The following is an 18,436-nucleotide window of genomic DNA, read 5'->3' as shown; positions in this document are numbered from 1 at the left end:
TGCCATCCAAGGGACTCTCAAGAGTCTTCTACAACACAACAGTTCAAAAGCATCAATTATTTGGCGCTCAGCCTTCTTCACAGTCCAACTCTCACATCCATACATGACCACAGGAAAAACCATAGCCTTGACTAGATGGACCTTAGCCGGCAAAGTAATGTCTCTGCTTTTCAATATGCTATCTAGGTGGGTCATAACTTTTCTTCCAAGGAGTAAGTGTCTTTTAATTTCATGGCTGCAGTCACCATCTGCAGTGATTCTGGAGCCCAGAAAAATAAAGTCTGACACTGTTTCTATTGTTTCCCCATCTATTTCCCATGAAGTGATGGGACCAGATGCCATGATCTTTGTTTTCTGAATGTTGAGCTTTAAGCCAACTTTTTCACTCTCCTCTTTCACTTTCATCAAGAGGCTTTTTAGTTCCTCTTCACTTTCTGCCATAAGGGTGGTGTCATCTGCATATCTGAGGTTATTGATATTTTCCCCAGCAATCTTGATTCCAGCTTGTGTTTCTTCCAGTCCAGTGTTTCTCATGATGTACTCTGCATAGAAGTTATACAAGCAGGGTGACAATATACAGCCTTGATGTACTCCTTTTCCTATTTGGAACCAGTCTGTTGTTCCATGTCCACTTCTAACTGTTGCTTCCTGACCTGCATACAGATTTCTCAAGAGACAGGTTAGGTGGTCTCTTTCAGAATTTTCCACAGTTTATTGTGTTCCACATAGTCAAAGGCTTTGGCATAGTCAATAAAGCAGAAATAAATGTGTTTTCTGGAACTCTCTTGCTTTTTCCATGATCCAGCGGATGTTGGCAATTTGATCTCTGGTTCCTCTGTCTTTTCTAAAACTAGCTTGAACTTCAGGGAGTTCATGGTTCACGTATTGCTGAAGCCTGGCTTGGAGAATTTTGAGCAGTACTTTACTAGCATGTGAGATGAGTGCAATCGTGCAGTAGTTTGAGCATTCTTCGGCATTGCCTTTCTTTGAGATTGGAATGAAAATATACCTTTTGCAGTCCTGTGGCCACTGCTGAGTTTTCTAAATTTGCTGGCATACTGAGTGCAGCACTTTCACAGCATCATCCTTCAGGATTTGAAACAGCTCAACTGGAATTCCACCACCTCCACTAGCTTTGTTCGTAGTGATGCTTTCTGAGGCCCACTTGACTTCACATTCCAAGATGTCTGGCTCTAGATTAGTGATCACATCATCATGATTATCTGGTTCGTGAAGATCTTTTTGGTACAGTTCTTCTGTGTATTCTTGCCACCTCTTCTTAATATCTTCTGCTTCTGTTAGGTCCAGCCCATTTCTGTCCTTTATTGAGCCCATCTTTGCATGAAATGTTCCCTTGGTATCTCTAGTTTTCTTGAAGAGATCTCTAGTCTTTCCCATTCTGTTGTTTTCCTCTATTTCTTTGCAGTGATCACTGAAGAAGGCTTTCTTATCTCTTCTTGCTTTTCTTTGGAACTCTGCATTCAGATGCGTATATCTTTCCTTTTCTCCTTTGCTTTTCACCTCTCTTCTTTCCACAGCTATTTGTAAGGCCTCCCTAGACAGCCATTTTGCTTTTTTGCATTTCTTTTCCATGGGGATTGCATTGGGATTGTTACATTTATCAAAAACTGAGTTACCAATACAGCTACATATCTTTGTAAAGGCAGGTTTGAGGGTCAGTACAAAGTTAAGCAATACTAATCTAATGAAATTTAAGCTGCAATAGAGTCTTTTGTTAAATGAAGAACCATATTATATTAGCCCAGTTTTAATGCCTGGCTTGTCAATACTGCTGTCAGACCCCACCTAGCAAGAGTGCCTCTATCCTGGGCTCCATACTGGGAGTACCCAATGCTGGCCTTCCTGAGCCATGCCCCCCTCCACCAAGGCAGGTGAGTGAGCCTCCAGGGTTCTTTCTCTCCTGTCATCTACATCTCCTCTTCCAAACTTACTCCAGATACCCAAGACTTCAGAATTTCTTCCCCAGGATTCCCTGTGGCAGGCCTGTGCTGGCCTCTTTTTCAGGTCCTTCTCTCAAGAGGATGGGATGTACTTGGCACTAGGCCTAAGTGAATGGTCACGAAGGAAAGCAATAGACAGAGCTTGTGAGAATAGGCTAGAATATCTGCTGCTGTATGAGGCCCCTCATGAGGCAGGAAGGAGCCCTGGATAGACTGGAGATCCAGTTTCGACTCTCTGAAAGCCACCGTGTTCCTTGCAGTATCTCTAAGGTATCTCAAACTTGTACACATGGACCTTGTCTTCCAGATCATTATATATATATAAAGATTTGAAGATACAACACATTTAATTTAAAAGTCATTAACTTGTGTTCCGTATTTTAATTATTTAGACATATGGTTTGAGGTCTTGCCCTGGGCCTGCAATATTTTTAGAGGCAGACTTTTTCCTTGCTCTTTCCCAGACTCTTTGAAATTCCTAAATACAGAGACTATTCCTATCAATTCAGTGATTTTGAATTGTACCTGACAAGAGGCTTCACCCATGTGAGGGGATTCAAATTGAAGAAGGGAAAATAAGGATACAGAGTCTGAAGGTAAGAGAAATGAGGCAAATATTTACTTTTCATTAATCCACCCCATTTCTCTGACTTCCCCACTACAGAGAGGAACATTCAGGAGCCTTCCTCCACCCTCAGAACCTGTAGCCCCAATGAACAAAGTCACCATGACTGAACCCAGTATTTTACAACTTTGCAGCATGTGTTTCATATACTAGTGGGGTCCTTGGAAACCTCACTTAGCCTGTGGTTAGAATCTCAAGGACAAAGCAGTTTGAGTTCCACTTGGCTGTTTCTCCCCCACAAGGAAATGAACAGATGCTTTAGAACTTCTAACTTCATATTTTTGGACACTGCATATTTCAATAAAAATTTATTGCACCTTTTATTGAGGTTTTAAAGATCTGTCGATAATATATATTCACTGCTTAGTTTTTACACCTTACTAGAGAAAATGGACTTCTTTCCAGCGGCTCCTGTATGACCCAGTGAGTCATTCTTTTTTCTTAACAAAAATTAAATCATTTAAATTATTTTTTTTAGTAGAACCACACTTCATTCTTAGCCCTTTGTAGGTCATTCTTAGTATGTCCTGTATCATAGTAGTTTTGTATGGGTGTTGGTGGTTTAGTTGCCATGCTGTTTCCAACTCTTGGACTCCACATATTGAGCCCGCCAGACTCCTCTATCCATGAGATTTCCCAGGCAAGTATACTGGAGTGGGCTGCCATTTCCTTCTCTAGTGGCATCCTCCCAACCCAGGAATTGAACCTGTGGACCCACATCTCCTGCATTGCAGGAGGATTCTTTTACCACTGAAACGTCAGGGAGGCCCACATTACACAATTCAAAAAAAAAACGTGCTCTTCATCTTGAATTCTTCCTGGAAAACAATGGTGTTTTTTCTGTCTGTTGCTATTTATGTATATCACTCTGTCTCAGCAAATGGTGAACTTGGACTGGGGTCATTAATGCAGTAATAATTATCAGCAAATTAATGAACCAGGAACATATTTATATTTTGTTGTTAGTTGTAATTCTGTGTTTATGAAACTGAGAAATCTTTGTCTCTTAAGGTATTTTTGGTTGACTGTCAGAGATGATGTCTCTTAAATTCCTTTGCATAGTTACATTTGTACAAGATTTACTGAAGCTAGGAAATCATTACCCTTGTTGACAGACTGGCCAAAAGACTTCCAATTCACAAATTTTCCTAGAATCTCTGTTTGCTAACTATATGTCTGGGACAATCTTATAAGCTCCCTGGGCTCCAGTTTCTATGTCTGTAAACAGAGTGGTCTCAGCTATTTCTTAGGACTGCTATAGGCTAGAGACGCTTTTAAATGTGCCTGACATGCAATTTGTAAACAGTTAAGTGTGGTTTTCTTCGCCTTTCCCTTTCTACTTTTCCCCAGCAAAACATTCTCCATTAGACATTACTCAAAATAGTGTTTTAGCCCCTAAACTGAAGAATCCAACTTCAGGTGCCTACACTAATTTCTTTGTTCTGAATTGATCCCCTTGCAAGTGGTTTGATGATTTTGTATTAGGACTGACAGAAAAGTGGTTTTTCTTTTGGCATATTATTTATCATTTGTCCTGATTTTATCAAAAAGAAACATTTCTTTAATTTTTTATAACAGATAGGAATAGCAATTGGAGGCAGTTATAATCCTGACCCTCAGTAGCAATTCAGTCCACTGTGTGACAGAACTGGGTGGAAGATTATTGGGAGATTATAAGTGGTGTACACTTGCTGAAAGCAATTCCTCCTATTAGACAATGATTGCACAAGACAGAGAAAGAAATGCCAACACACTAACACTGTATTTTTGTCTTATAACCCATTTCCATAAATGATAACTTTTAGATGTAATCCTCCCTATCCTACACACAATTTAAATTTTCCCAGGAAAGCATCAAAAGACCCATAATATTTCCAAGAGGAAGACTTTACTGATACATGGCTTTATCAGTGACATCAAAAGTTTCTGTCCAAAGACATTATAAGTTCATCTGGAAAATGACTTCTTGGAATGGATTCCATTTCAAAATTCCTCATCATTTTAACATAAATTATAGGTGTTATCTAGATTTAATCTTAACCCCAGATTATTTTCTGTTTATCACAAATCAAAAATGAAAACATCACTTGGCTTTTATGCATAATATTCTGGTTAACTTAGTTCAACCTTACATTTAATACTAATCGACTAGAAAAGTAGGATTAGTTCTTGCATCTTCCTATTTCTTTACAAACTGTCAGTAGGGGGAGAGGAAGCTCCTATTCTGAACCTTTTAGTACACTTCATATTTTCAGAAAACAAAACCCTATCCTTTCTCCTATATAATCCTCATATTAACACATATTAGTGACTAAATGTCTACTTTGTCTACATTGACGTCCCAGACAAAGTAGTCCTGGGTCTTTGTGCAGCAACAGGGGAATATGTTTAAGTTGGTTCATCTCAGGGAAGGACCATAGTAAGTAATAGAACTTGGAGTTCCTGAATTTGTCAGGTTGGGAAGAATTGCCATAATTTTAATTGCAAACTGGCTAAAACAAAAACAAACCCCCTAGATTTTCCTCACGTTTCTAATCTGGGTGTTTCTGGTGTGCTCCTCAAGAAATTCAAATCCATTCTTCCAATCTTTTCTTGTTGTTTCTTACCACCAAGTCTTATGGGAATGCTGTGGATTATGACTACTCTGCTTGACAGTCAACCTTTCCAGTTTTTATGTATTGCCCAGTGGTAGACAGTAGGAGTGTTCCTCTGGACAAATTCCATCTCTATGGACAAAGGTAACCTTTTTCTAGGTTTTCACTAGAGCAATTTTTCAAAACTCTATAATCAGCTATCAATGTAATTCCCAAAGAATGGGCTCTTTAGTCATGAACAAGGCTACACATGGGGCCTCAACATTATAAACACATTGGAATTCATACACTGGAATGAGGTGAACACAAGTTCTCACTGTTGTCTGTATGCAAAATTATAGCAAACATAACACATAAAACTCTTAAAAATAAAGGATAAATTTCAGAGGTGGTAATAATGAAAACCCTTATTTAGAAAAGAAACCATTTTTAGAATGAAATGTAGAATTACACATGCAACTCCTTACCTGTTGACTTCTCTAACATGAGTTACACTGCAAAATGCTTGAATCTTTGGAGACAAATCCTCCTCTATGAGAGAACTGGCAGGGAGTTCTGGTCACTTTTACATATGGTACCCATTGGACAAAATGTTTAAAGGCACCACTTGCCTCCCTGTGATAAAAGACATTTTGGCACAAGACTCTGTAGAAAATTGGGTACTAAATAGATATCTAAAACTCATGACCATCAAGAAGGGCAAATTCTACTCTTTCTAAATGTAAATGTATATAAATGGTCACTTATACACATAGGGTTCAGGCATTATATTAATAAGACTAAATAGCCATGTACAGCAACAGTTCAAATATGCTCTATCCTTTTAAAGTGTATTCTTATTTGATTTTTTAAAACAGAATCAGGAGATTCTAGTCTCTGAGCAGATTGGATACTTACTTCAGTTGAATTAGTTTGCTGCTTATTTATTCTTGGTTACTGAATATCAGTGTAAGATAAGGAACTGAAAAGAATGATATAGAATAGTGAAATTTTTCTGAGAGAGTTACAGAGAATTGGAACCTTTTCAGTATCTTATAACTAGAAGACAGATGTAGTGCCAGGGGTTGGCAAATTATGTCATACAGGCCAAATGGACTTGCTGGCTATTTTTGTAAATAAAGCTTTATTGAAACATTGCTATGCCATTCATTTACATGTTGTCAATATCAGGACTTTGTTGCTACAGACTGGATGGACCACAAAGCTTAAAGTACTTAGCTCTTTACAGAGAAAGTTTACCAAGTCCTGATCTAACATGTATCTATCTTTCTTGTGAAAATATTTTATAGACTCTTAATGAAAGAAGCAGACAAATATATACATACACAAAAAGAGAAAAACGCTATACTCTGAAATTAGATCATCTTCCTACATTCATTCAGTTGGAGTAAATATGAGGGTAGGTAAAGACTTTAGGAACAAGAGTCCAGGGTCATTTGTGTATGTGCTGATGGAACGGTCAATTGTCTCATCTCCATCGGTTGTAGTGCAGTTTCCCAAGAAAATGCTCTTGGTTTTAACCAGACCGAAAGTGGAAGACATAAGGCCCACTGACTGCTAATCATGTTGCTTAAAAAAGAGGAAAAAAAAATTAAAAGAATGTTTCTCTTTAATCATCTCTTCCTGTAAGTGGACTGTTTGAGATATAATAAAATAGCTGAAGCAGCCTGGAGAATCAGGCTTAAAAAGTAAACAAAGCCGGCATGTTCTAAGTTCAAAAGGTCTATGGCATGTTCGCTATCAATCACTCTATCCATATTTTAGTTAACCTTCTGTAAATATTGTCATGTACAGTGCTTTGGACAGGCTAATGTGTTGTGATGTTTTGTTAGTGGACACAGAGACAGTAACGCAGAAAGCCATCACCAGACAGGAAGAGGAGGAGGCAGATGAGGGAGACACAGAAAGGCAGAGCCTAGGGTGTGTGAGAGAGGTGAGGCCGGGACACTGTGTGGAGCTGACTTCTTCATTAGCAGAATCTGGAGCCAGGCCAGCACATTCCGAAGGACTATACTTGACTTCGGCAGCCCATCAGTCTCTCTCCCCTGCCCCCACTTCCCCTCTTCTCTCTCTCTTAACTTAAAAAGAAAGCATATAATCTTATTTTTTTTTTCCACATTAGAAAGCATTCCTTTCCATTAGAAAGCTGGTCTGCAGAAATGGTAAACTCTTTTAGTTTTGGCTAATCACAGAGTATCTTTCCACTCAGCCCTCTACTTTTTACTTTTAGTTAAGAGCTGTAGCTTTCCAGTTTTCCCTGCTTTTAGGGTATCATTCTTCCATGTTGTATGTAGTTGGTGGTTCCAGGATGTGGGTATATGTCTCCTCACTTCCTGTCATCCCCAAACAGCCCCACAAGCCTACTTGGGCTGAGGTTGTGGGGCACCATCTCTACATCACATGGGTTCCTGTTCTGTTTCATGGAAGAACATCATTATCACTGCCATCGCTTGAACTCATGTGTTTTCTTCCTTCTCTCCCTCCCTTTCTTCCTTCCCTTCCTCCATGTCCCTCACTGTTCCTTCAGCTTTTTGCTGCTGTTGTTGTTGTGTTCCCCACAGCAAAAAAGAAAAAATGCCTTTGGGAGAGCCTAAGTCCATGCTGGCGGGCTCCCTGTTTGTGGTGCAGGTGTGCGGGGAGCCCTCCTCTGTGTCGTCGCCACAGCAACTGGCCTGCTCTAATCTGCTGAATATGAAAGGACCAAACAGAAAGAGAAAAGCCATCCACCCCCTTCTGCTCCATCCATGAGTCCAAAAGAAGGTTACTGGGCTCCAGGCATTCCTGATAATCCCTCAGCCATCGCCCAGGCAACAGTCGCAGGGAGCTGGCGCGCCTGTGGTGAGAGAGAGAGAGAGACAGAAAGAGAGAAAGAGAGAGAGGTCCCCTCCCAAGTTCAGACCTCCTCTGCTCCTCCTCCTCCTTCGCTTCTCCCATCCTGGGTCTCCTAATGGCCTCTCACAAACCCATGTCCTGTTCTGGTCTTCCTGCTCAACACCCTTCCAGCTGGTCACCGGCACACAGAGGAGGATAATTTCATCAGATTCTTCTAATGGAGCTGAAACAACAATGTGCGTGTGCGCGTGTGTGTGTGTGCGTGTGTGTGTGTGTGTATGCATGTGTGTATTTATGTGTGTACAGGAAATTTTCATCTCTAGTCCTTTCAGATGAACTGTGTTTATGTACTAGAGAGATGGCAATGGTGGGAGGATTTTCCTTCTCAGAGTGAGTAGTTTGAAAAAGCAATCCCTTGCTACTTTGCTACTTGCATTAATTCAGCTGTTCCTGGGCTTGCAGAAGGTTTACAGGCTGGTTGTCCTCTAGCCTAGTATCCAGCAGTGAAAGCTCACATTTGTCTTACTACCATCATGTTGATGCAGCTGGGCTTGACACTGCTTACCTCAGCAACTTTTTTTTTTTTGGTTGAAAGACAGAAGGCTTCCTTGTGATCCCAGCCTTTTCCTATCAAATGACACTCAGCCATGGTTTGGGTGACTTATTTACTGGCACTGGACCAGCAAAAACAAAAATGAATGTTCACAACTAATAAATCCTCTAGCTTAGATAGCTAGAGCAACAGTGGTGGGATTACATCAAAATGTTCAGCCTGATACCACAGGGCTCCCTGGCAGTGTGGAACCTCATAAGTCAGGGGTAGGAAAAGGGGGTCAAAAAAGACAGGAACAGAGAAATGTTTTATATTCTGGATCTAGACATGCTCAAAACTTTGAGCTTGAATGATATGATGCACTTTCTTGGTTGAGTATTCTAAATTGGGATAGGAGGAAGCTATATATTTAAGCCATTAGAATAGGAGATGGCTAAACTCACCACCTTTTTCTTTTATAAAGTCACACCCATCTTCACCGTGATGAAGGAGCTTAGTCTAGACTGTTGAGACAGCAAAATCACAGTTTTCTCAGCTGCAATGAAAGAAACTATTTTTATAGAGGACATAAGGTCAAGAATGTTTAGCAAACAAAATTGTATGTCATCCACTCCTAGATAATTCTCCAAGGACCTTCCTCCTCCCAGGCCCTTATTGAAAGTGAGGGCATCTCTTTAAGGCTAGTGTGACAGTGTTTTTATTTGTTTTGGAATTGATCTTCTGGACAGAAGTACAGTTTTTTTCATTAGTATAAATCCAGAAAAATCCAACCACAAAACCATTGACTTTGGCTAAGGTTTTTCTCATTTTCTCACCCTATGACCACCTCTAATTCAATAAGTGACTAACTTTCTGTGATGATTAACTCTGTTGATTCAGCTTTTGTAGGCTAATGGTTGAGCTTTCCTTAGAGGGTTCAATCTTTGGGTAGAAATGCGCATAAAAAGTGAGGAAAAGTTTAACCATCCCCTAGATGTTTAGTCTATATATGGCTAATATTTGACTGTTTGGAAAGATAACTATGATTGATTTCATCTTCCTCTTTAATTTTTGCTTTGTTTTCATGACCTTCAAAGAAACAGTGATGGAGGACACTTATCTGATGACAACTTAAACCATACCCACCTAGAAGTTCTGTTTATTTGTTAGAATACGGGGTTGGGGGGAGTTGATGTGGGGGAGGGTGTTGGTAGTAGTGGAAAACACTTTTATGTTTTTTTCTTTTTTCTTTTTTTTTGTATTGTGATACAACTGAGCTCTGATGCCATATGAGTACCTGGAAAATGCCTATGGGAAGTAGGCAATTTGATCTACTTGCTTTCCAAAGCACCTGGTAAAAAAAAAAGCATCTTATACAATTCTGCAGAGCTCTGTGCAATTATTATCTTTAAAATCTGTTCCATTGCCATTCTTTAAAAAAATATCTGGGATAAAACCAGTAAAGGAGATATGCAAAAGTTAATTCTGCCATCTTTACTATTTCCCACTGAAGTAGCCATTTCAAATTCTTCCATTAGTCTCAGGAAACTTAATCTCTCTGTGATTGAATCTAGTTATATTATACTCTCTGTCATAGAGATATTGTCTATAGTCATTGCCTCCTAAGAGAATAAAATATTATTTGAATGCATTTTGGAATCCTTAGGGAAAAAGGCATTGTGTGTTCAAATCAACTTCTGTTCTGTTTAATTCCTAGAATCCTTATTTTGATGATTTTTTTAATCCATTATTATACCAATATTTTTGCCAGAACCCACTCCAGTATTCTTGTCTGGAAAATCCCCTGGACAGAGGAGCCTGGCGGGCTACAGTCCATGGGGGTCACAAAGGGCCAGCCATGACTGAGCACATATGAATATGTGCCAGACACTGTCTAAGCTCTTGAGAGTCAAGGAGCTTGTGGTCTAGAGAGGGAGATAGGAGCATAAATATTATGGCCAACTTTTATTGAGTGTTTACTATGTGCCAGGTACTGCTTTAGACATTTTATATGTATTAACACATTCAAGCTTTAAAACAGCTCTATGAGGTAGGCAGCATGATCTGTCCTGTCTTTAAGAGGGAAACCAAGGCACAGGGAGGTTAATTTACATGCTTCAAATCACATGCCACCTTATTTCAAAAGCAATGTTTAGAAAGTATATAGCAATTTATGTTTAAAGTGATTTATGTTTATAATCCACTGAATTCAGTATCCTCAATACACAGTTAATAAGCAGAAGTCTGCCAGATGGGAACAGGGAAGGGCACTACATTAGTAGAAGGAATTTCAAATCTGAAGATTAAGTTCTGACACCATCCTATACTCTCAGGTTTTCTAAGAATTCCCCACATAGGTGATGGATAATATTTGGTAGGAAAATGTTTTTGTGGGTATCTCTATGTAGTGTCACTCATATATATTTCAACTTAGTTTCAGGGAAATTTGTTTTTAGATTGTTTCAAACTTCAATGAGTTAAATGAGTTAAAGTTTATAAAGTGCTTAGGTGAGCACATGGTATATAGTAAAGTTTTGTTAAATAAAATAAATGAAGTTAGTTGAAGTTTGCTGCTGCTAAGTTGCTTCAGTCGTGTCCGACTCTGTGCCACCCCATAGATGGCGGCCCACCAGGCTCCCCCGTCCCTGGGATTCTCCAGGCAAGAACATTAGAGTGGGTTGTCATTTCCTTCTCCAATGTATGAAAGTGAAGAGTGAAAGTGAAGTCGCTCAGTTGTGTCCGACTCTTAGCAACCCCATGGACTACAGCCTACCAGGCTCCTCCGTCCATGGGATTTTCCAGCCAAGAGTACTGGAGTGGGGTGCCATTGCCTTCTCCGAGTTGAAGTTTAGGTGACACTTTAAAGAAAAAAGAGTTGTAATGTGGATGGCAACATAAAGAATAGGAAGAGAAACACCTTTGTGTGAGTTGAAATGCAATCCTGATGGCAAGAGAGTTTTCCCTCAAGTGAGTAAACACTTCATCAACAATATATGGGTGCCAAGTGCTAGACTGGAGGTCAAAGGAAACATTAAATATTAAAGCAGGGCAAGGACACAATAAAATCGAGTTTCATTTAGAAAGCTAACTGCTGTAGCAATGCGAAGGATTAAAAACAAGATTAGACAGTTGTGGCAGAAGGGCCAATTTAGATATCAATGCACAATCCAGGTGAGGGATGCTACTGCGGCTGAAGTGCAATGGGATAGAGATGTAATCCACAGAACATTGTCCCTGATTGGATGATGAAATATGGTCCCTGGCAACATGAAGAAATATGGTTTCTGGCAGTACAAGGAAAAGGAGATGAGTTTTTGTCTTAGGGCATATATGACTAGTACATGAATGCATTCAACAAGAGCAAGCTATTTGGAAGGCAAGGTAGTTAGTTAGCTTTAAGCATGTGGAGTTTGAAGTACCTAACCCCTACTGTATGTGGGAGCATACAATAGGTAGTTAAAAGCATAATCAAGTTTCTGAAGAGATAGACTTTGGAGTCATTCACATAAGGGTTAATTATTTTAAGAGATGGGCACATATGGGAATACCAAGATAAAACAGAGATGGAGAGAAATGATGTGAGGTCAAGGACAAAATTGGGAAACTCAGGGAAAATCCAAGGAGGCCACTTTGAAGATTACAGACAATGAAAGAAGCTTTGTCAATTAAAACATAGAATAAAAAGCCTTTTCTTAACTCAGATCTACTGTTCCTCCATAATTTGTTCTTCGTCTGTTCTTCCTGTACCTTCCAATCCATCATCGGAGCTAATCTCCATTTTGAAACCATCAACTAATTCATGGTAATGTTGGTCTTGAAACTTCCCAAGCTAAGACAACTTAGCACTGTCAAGCTTTTGAAACATAACTCAGTACCTCAAGTCTGCAGAGGTCACTAAGAACATTCAGCTTGTTCTTAAAGCTGGGGGTGCTATCAATCACTGATTAAAAATGTCATCTCTTGCAAAGGCTTGCTCAGCAGAGGGTCTTGATAAGGAGAGAAAATGAATTCTAATTATTACCTTTGTTCTCTTATAGTTAGTTACAAGAAACACAAGAAGACTACCTTCTTCTATTGGCTCTCTACTCCTACAGAAATACTGGGCAGTCTATTTGTTGAATTACTGCAGGGGCCAGCATACTTCCCTCACCAGTGATTATCACTGAAAAGTGTATTCAGCCTCCCAAGGCACAATATTTAAACATAAAAATAAAATGCAGCCTCTGTATGATTCATTTATAATGGGATAAATTGGAAAAAAAATGCTAATTGGAATATAACATTCAATAAAATTGTAATGAAATGAGATACCCTATGAGAATTTACTTTCTTTTCATACTAATAGAAGTAACTAAGCATTCATGGTTAAGGTCATCAATTTGGGGCAGATATTAATGGACCCTTCTTAGTTTTATAAGTGTAAGGGAAGCAGGCTATTGGCCCTGGGAAAAACGTGTATGGAATATTTTGTTTGACTTAGTAAATAAATGCCCTTCATTCTGTTATACAAACTTCTGGGGAAGAAATAGGCAAATCTGAATAAGGAGAGAGGCCCAATAAATCTCAATCTTATCTCTTTGAGGTTGAGACAGATTCTAAAGATCTATGGATAAGACTAGGATGGCTCTATATGTATACATATATGTATATATATATACACATATATGTGTGTGTGTGTGTATATATATATATATATATATATATATATATACTTTTATTTTTGGACTCTCTTCTATTACCTTTACTATTATAGTTTCACAACAAATCATGAAATTAAGTCTGTAAATCTTCTTAGTTTGTTCTTCTTTTTAAAATTTGTTCTGTCTATGCTATAACATTTGTATTTCTATATGAATTTAGAATCTGCTTGTCAATCCCTACCAAAATAAGCCTGCTATGAGTTTGACTGGGCTTGTATAGTACCTATAAGATTACTTTGAAGATATAAGGAAACTGATGGCTTGCCCAGGGTCATCTATAAAGTGAAAATCACTGGAGACCTTCTCTCACATGGATGTAGCGAGGAGTATATGAGTCAATTTATCTAGCGTACTTAGAACAACATATGGCATATTTTAAGTGATCAATAAAGCATCTTATTACTCCTCTGCTTCTGCCTAAATAATAAAGTCCCACAACCTTAACGTTTTATCTAATATGCACTATCACCTGGATATTATTTTCCTTTAGAGACTCACTTAGCATCACTCCATCCACTAAACCCTGACTGTTGTTAGTACTAAAATACTATCCATTTCCCAAATATTCCAGGCTATTTTTGGTCTCTTTTCCTTTTTTTACGTACTGTCTCCACTTCCCAGAAAGAGTACTCTTCTCCTTCTTCTAATTCCACTTACCCTTCCAGAACTTCATCAATATCACCTTCTCTAGGAAATTGTTGTAAGGCAAAAGTAGTCAGTAATTCTTTCTCTGAATTACAATAGTATATTCCATTATAGTTATGTATTTGTATACCTGTCACCTCCTTACTTCCCAGGTGGCATGAGTGGTAAAAGAACCTGCCTGCTAATGCAGGAGATGTTAAGAGATGTGGGTTTGACCCTTGGGTTGGGAAGATCCCCTGGAGGAGAGCATGGCAACCCACTCCAGTATTCTTGCCTGGAGACTCCCCATTGAGAGAGGAGCCTGGTGGGCGACAGTCCATAGGGTTGCCCAGAGTTGGACACGCCTAAAGAGATTTAGCACACATGCATGCACCTCCTTACACACATGTTCTAGGAGAATTTGTGAGTATTTTCAGAGAAGGACCAGACCAGGTATTATTGATTTTCACAGTCTTTGTGCTTAAGACAGGATCTAGTATATATATAATGAATATATACTAAATATTATATAAAGTTTCATTCCGTACACAACACAATTGAAATCTATCTTGGATAAGCACTCATACTTGCTATCTGCTTTGTCATTGTCTTTTTAAAATAAAAACTATATTGTTTCTATTTTGGTGATATACATGATTTTTGTTTATGCATTAAAGCTAGAGCTTGAATAGTAGTACTTTGAGACAATAAAACCTTGTAATCTTTGCCTAGTATGAAAAACAAAAATAAAACAGAACTGTAAAAACACCTGGCACAGAGCTAGAAGGGAATCCCTCTCTTCTGCTCTCTTGGCTCCGGCAGACATGAGGGTGTAGGTGGGAGGCAGTCTAGCGCTAGCTGTCCCGAAGGAGCTGCCAAAGAAGCCCTGGACCAGAGAAAGGGCTCCCTGTTCCAGCTCGGCGCAGGGATATGAGAGAAGCTGAAAGGAGGCACTCAGATAATTCCCTCTGCAACCTCAAAGGGTCACCACAATTCCCCTGTGTCTAAGGGAACCTCCACAACCAGGAAAAAAGGTTCCAGCCTGTGGAAACAGCCCCCAGCCAAAGGCCTAAGCCTCCCCATGGGAGGGTGCAGCAGGAGATGCTTCTTGGCCAGGCAGTGAAGTTCTGCACTTTGAATCCCCAGAGATATGGGTTTGTGGTTTACATAAAGGTGGGGAAATTCTACTTTGGACCCACACCTTAAATAATTAGCTTTCCCAGCGGTATGTGGTGCAATTAGACCAATATGTTTACAGTCAAGAATATGGCATACATATTTGACAAGAGAAATTCTCCATAATTTAGGCCTAGAAAAATTATCCTTAATCCAGATGTGAGAAAATAAATCGAGAGCATAAAATATTTTAAGTCTAGTCCCATGATAGGCCAAACCCAATATTTTGGTGAGCCAGGGCCCCTCTTTGGAGCAAAGTACTTTCCTGCATGAAGTAAATAACTTCTTCCTATGCATGAAATGTTACTCTCCAGAGGGTATTTTAGTTGCCTGGAGTTCCTGTGCCATTGAGATTGTTTAGTAAGCTTGAGCTGAGCCTTGTTTCTTTTTCCATCTCTCTGACTCTAGTCTAATAGTTAGCCAGTGCTTACATTAAAAAAAAAAATAAAAATCCTGTTCCATGCAATTCTTCACAAATGATGGAAATTATCTCATTGAAACAAACAAACAGATAGTAATGTTTTAAAAAACAGTCAAAGCTGGGGAGAGAACACTCAAACTTTAAAGGAGATATTATAAACAGGAATCGTTGCAAGCATTTTAAACTTAGGAAGTTTGGATTTATTTCCACCTGCTGTGTCTCTCTAGGAGACAGTCTAAGGAAATAGCTGCCCAGAGGGTGAAAAACAAAAGTGTGCTAGAAATTTCCCACTGGAGAGAACATTCATCAGCCTCCAAAGAAAGCATTATCCACTCATTTGCTCGTGGTGTTTTGCTAAGGAATATACAAAGTGAGTTAAAAGTTTGCAACCATAAGTGTCATATTTATGTGATAAATAATTCATGGAATTAATGATTAATGTCAAATTAAAATATATGTTTTATATATTTAGTGTGTGAATGTAATGGAAGGAAATGAAAATGCAGAGCATTAGCTGTTTCATCCACCACGATTCCTCAAATATAAGTAACATTGTAAACCAAACTAAATAGCAGTCTCCTTTGCCCAATAATAAAAATCATTCAAACTGATATGTTTTCGTATTTGCAAGAGTTTGTAGGAAGCTCAGATTCAAATCTGAGGATCACAGAATTTGAAGTTTATCCAAGGCATGCTAATCACATTCATTTATTCAAATTTTTCATTTTTGGTCTGCTCCATTTGTCAGTTCCAGGGAAATGTGTCAAACACTTGAACTAGAATTGTAGATTTATCCACCATCCTGTAGAATTTTGTCCGTTTTGCTTTATATAGATGAAGCTTACACTTAGGTGTATACAAGTTCAACATAATTGTATTTTCCTAATGAGTAACAGCTGACTCTAAACTTACTGGGCTTCCCTTATGGCTCAGCTGGTAAAGAATCTGCCTGCAATGTGGGAGACCTGGGTTCGATCCCTGGGTTGGAAAGATCCCCTGGAGAAGGGAATGATTACCCACTCCAGTATTCTGGCCTGGAGAATTCCATGGACTATATAGTTCATGGGGTCGCAAAGAGCTGGACACAACTGAGCGATTTTCAATTTCATTAAACTTAATATGTGATACACTTAGTAAGTGTATGTGTACATATACACATACCTAACTATGTTACATATATTAGCTTTTTTAGTCCTTTTACAATAACTTTAGGAGAATGATATTATTACCATCATTAAATACTTAAGGCAAGACTTTAATTTTCAGTTCAGTTCAGTTCAATTCAGTTGCTCAGTCGTATCCAACTCTCTGCGACCCATGAATGGCAGCACACCAGGCCTCCCTGTTCATCACCAACTCCCAGAGTTCACTCAGATTCACATTCATTAAGTCAGTGATGCCATCCAGCCATCTCATCCTCTGTTGTCCCCTTCTCCTCCTGCCCCCAATCCCTCGCAGCATCAGAGTCTTTTCCAATGAGTCAACTCTTCGCATGAGGTGGCCAAAGTACTGGAGTTTCAGCTTTAGCATCATTCCTTCCAAAGAAATCCCAGGGCTGATCTCCTTCAGAATGGACTGGTAGGATCCTCTTGCAGTCCAAGGGACTCTCAAGAGTCGTCTCCAACACCACAGTTCAAAAGCATCAATACTTCGGCACTCAGCCTTCTTCACAGTCCAACTCTCACATCCATACATGACTACTGGAAAAACCATAGCCTTGACTAGACGGACCTTAGTTGGCAAAGTAATGTCTCTGCTTTTCAATATGCTATCTAGGTTGGTCATAACTTTTCTTCCAAGGAGTAAGCGTCTTTTAATTTCATGGCTGCAGTCACCATCTGCAGTGATTTTGGAGCCCAAAAAAATAAAGTCTGACACTGTTTCCACTGTTTCCCCATCTATTTCCCATGAAGTGATGGGACCAGATGCCATGATCGTCGTTTTCTGAATGTTGAGCTTTAAGCCAACTTTTTCACTCTCCACTTTCACTTTCATCAAGAGGCTTTTTAGTTCCTCTTCACTTTCTGCCATAAGGGTGGTGTCATCTGCATATCTGAGGTTATTGATATTTCTCCTGGCAACCTTGATTCCAGCTTGTGTTTCTTCCAGTCCAGCATTTCTCATGATGTACTCTGCATATAAGTTATATAAGCAGCATGACAATATACAGCCTTGACATACTCCTTTTCCTATTTGGAACCAGTCTGTTGTTCCATGTCCACTTCTAACTGTTGCTTCCTGACCTGCATACAGATTTCTCAAAAGGCAGGTTAGGTGGTCTGGTATTCCCATCTCTCTCAGAATTTTCTACAGTTTATTGTGATCCACACAGTCAAAGGCTTTGGCATAGTCAATAAAGCAGAAATAGATTTTTTTTCTGGAACTCTCTTGCTTTTTCCATGATCCAGAGGATGTTGGCAATTTGATCTCTGGTTCCTCTGCTGTTGCTAAATCACTTCAGTCGTGTCCGACTCTGTGCGACCCCATAGACGGCAGCCCACCAGGCTCCCCCATCCCTGGGATTCTCCAGGCAAGAACACTGGAGTGGGTTGCCATTTCCTTCTCCAATGTATGAAAGTGAAAAGTGAAAGTGAAGTTGCTCAGTCATGTCCGACTCTTTGTGACCTCATGGACTGCAGCCTACCAGGCTCCTCCGTCCATGGGATTTTCCTCTGCCTTTTCTAAAACCAGCTTGAACATCAGGAAGTTCACAGTCCACTTACTGCTGAAGCCTGGCTTGGAGAATTTTGAGCATTACTTTACTAGCATGTGAGATGAGTGCAATTGTGCTATAGTTTGAGTATTCTTTGGCATTGCCTTTCTTTGGGATTGGCATGAAAACGGACATTTTCCAGTCCTGTGGCCACTGCTGAGTTTTCCTAACTTGCTGGCATATTGAGTGCAGCACTTTCACAGCATCATCTTTCAGGATTTGAAATAGTTCAACTGGAATTCCACCACCTCCACTAGC

This window comes from Budorcas taxicolor, chromosome 8 (genome assembly GCF_023091745.1).
Source record: "Budorcas taxicolor isolate Tak-1 chromosome 8, Takin1.1, whole genome shotgun sequence".
NCBI lineage: Eukaryota > Metazoa > Chordata > Mammalia > Artiodactyla > Bovidae > Budorcas > Budorcas taxicolor.
This window is presented reverse-complemented; position numbering follows the sequence as displayed.